The sequence below is a fragment of the Schistocerca serialis genome, unplaced genomic scaffold (genome assembly GCF_023864345.2).
Source record: "Schistocerca serialis cubense isolate TAMUIC-IGC-003099 unplaced genomic scaffold, iqSchSeri2.2 HiC_scaffold_399, whole genome shotgun sequence".
Taxonomy (NCBI): domain Eukaryota; kingdom Metazoa; phylum Arthropoda; class Insecta; order Orthoptera; family Acrididae; genus Schistocerca; species Schistocerca serialis.
The window spans coordinates 5,001-7,500 of NW_026047974.1; the positions used below are offsets into that span (position 1 = coordinate 5,001).

The 2,500-nt window shown below is 63.5% G+C and overlaps 1 pseudogene; it reads left to right on the plus strand.

Moving 5' to 3' along the window:
* Positions 1–2,500, plus strand: part of LOC126446537 (large subunit ribosomal RNA) — a 7,960-nt pseudogene that overhangs the window by 2,100 nt on the left and 3,360 nt on the right.

Below are 2,500 nucleotides of genomic sequence, written 5' to 3' on the forward strand. Positions count from 1 at the left end.
AAGAGTTTTCTTTTTCTGCATGAGCGTTCGAGTTCCCTGGAATCCTCTAGCAGGGAGATAGGGTTTGGAACGCGAAGAGCACCGCAGTTGCGGCGGTGTCCCGATCTTCCCCTCGGACCTTGAAAATCCGGGAGAGGGCCACGTGGAGGTGTCGCGCCGGTTCGTACCCATATCCGCAGCAGGTCTCCAAGGTGAAGAGCCTCTAGTCGATAGAATAATGTAGGTAAGGGAAGTCGGCAAATTGGATCCGTAACTTCGGGATAAGGATTGGCTCTGAGGATCGGGGCGTGTCGGGCTTGGTCGGGAAGTGGGTCAGCGCTAACGTGCCGGGCCTGGGCGAGGTGAGTGCCGTAGGGGTGCCGGTAAGTGCGGGCGTTTAGCGCGGGCGTGGTCTGCTCTCGCCGTTGGTCGGCCTCGTGCTGGCCGGCGGTGCAGGATGCGCGCGCCTGCGCGGCGTTCGCGCCCCGGTGCTTCAACCTGCGTGCAGGATCCGAGCTCGGTCCCGTGCCTTGGCCTCCCACGGATCTTCCTTGCTGCGAGGCCGCGTCCGCCTTAGCGTGCTCCTCCGGGGGCGCGCGGGGTGCGCGGATTCTCTTCGGCCGCCATTCAACGATCAACTCAGAACTGGCACGGACTGGGGGAATCCGACTGTCTAATTAAAACAAAGCATTGCGATGGCCCTAGCGGGTGTTGACGCAATGTGATTTCTGCCCAGTGCTCTGAATGTCAACGTGAAGAAATTCAAGCAAGCGCGGGTAAACGGCGGGAGTAACTATGACTCTCTTAAGGTGGCCAAGTGGCGGCGGTGTGGCTGCATCCGGACTTGGCTTTTCGAAGTGCGGTCTTGATGTAGTCGTGCTGCTGCTGCGAGGTGCCTTCCTTGGGTTATGGTTACAGGGAGAGTGATGCGCAATACATGGGCCTAGCCCTCTTAGCCTCTCCTCTCCTGCGGTCTTCTCCCCTTCTCGTGGGCCCGCTGATTTTCGCAGAGTGGAAGACCGCACCAGGGGCTTGGGGGGGTTACCAGCCCCCCCTCGCACTATCCCTTTGTTTAGTTGGGGGCAGTATTCAGAGAAAAAGTGGTGGCCCTTCCGCTGAAGGTGCCACCCCAACTCCCCCAGCACCTAGCCGGCCAACCGGCCGTGCCGAAAATCTTGTAACTTTTGCAGCTGTATACGCCTGTAGTGAGTGCCACCGCAGCTTCACCACCAAGAACGGTCTCGGGGTCCATCGCCGCCGCCAACACCTTGCGGCCGCCAACGCGGAGATCGTCACGGAGAGGCATCGCGCGAGGTGGACGGAGGAAGAAGTCCTGTCGCTCGCCAAGGCGGAGGCCGAACTGTTCCTCGAGAGGGACGCCCGGTTCTTCTTTGTAAATCAAGAGCTCATCAGGATGTTCCCCGACCGAACGCTTGAGGCAATCAAGTGCCGACGGCGGCAAGCTGCCCACAAGCAGCTTGTCCGCCAATTCATGGAGGCGCTTGAGATCGGTCGGGGGGAAGAGCCGGCGTCCCGCCGGGGAGCAGCGAGCCCGCTGCCTGACGCGGGCGAGGCCGCTGCGCCGCCCGTCGACGCAGCCGAGGACTTCGCGGCCGACACCACCGGGCCGCCGCCGGAGGGGCCGACTGACGCCGCCATCTGGGAGCATCTGGCGGGGCTACCCGCTTCCGCCCAGCGTTTCTCTGCCCTGGATCGTGTCATAGGTCTGGGGCGGGGCACGCCGCCCGATGTCATCCTGGGCATGCTCCCGGATGCCCTTGCGTCGGTCGGGTCCAGAGGGGAGAGATCGATCACCAGGACACAGCGGCCGCGCCAACCATCGAAGCGGGCCGCCTGCCGCGCCGCCGACGCAGAAGCGCAAGCGGCGCCGCTGGGAGTACGCGAGAACGCAGGATGCCTTCCGACGGTCGCGTGCACGTTGCGTGCGCGGCCTCTTGGATGGCACCCTGCTCCAGCCGCCACCTGCCATCCCTGGTCTGCTGGACTTCTGGGCGGACCTCTTCACCAAGAAGCCCATCTCCACCGCGGGCTTCATTCGTGACCGCCTCCTCCCGCACTCGGAGCCTGTCGCTCCCGAGTGCCTATGGGGGCCGGTCACACATGAGGAGGTCGCCGCCGCGTTGCCGCCCAGGGGATCAGCAGCCGGGCCGGACGGCCTTACCCCAGCGGAGTTGCGGCGCCTGCCGCACGAAGTCCTGGTGAAAGTGATGAATCTCTTCCTTCTGGCCCGCGCCCTTCCGGAACGCCTGCTTCGCGCGCGAACGTCCCTTCTCCCGAAGACGGCTGCACCAACATCCCCCGCTGACTTTCGCCCCCATTACGGTCTGCTCGGTGTTGGCGCGGACCTTTCACAAGGTTCTCGCGTCACGCCTGATGCGCGCTTGTGCTGTGGACGAACGTCAGCGGGCATTCATCCCTCGGGATGGGATGTTGGAAAATACCTTCATCTTGGACACTGCTCTCACCGACGCAGTTCGCTCCTGCCGCTCTGTCTTTGTGG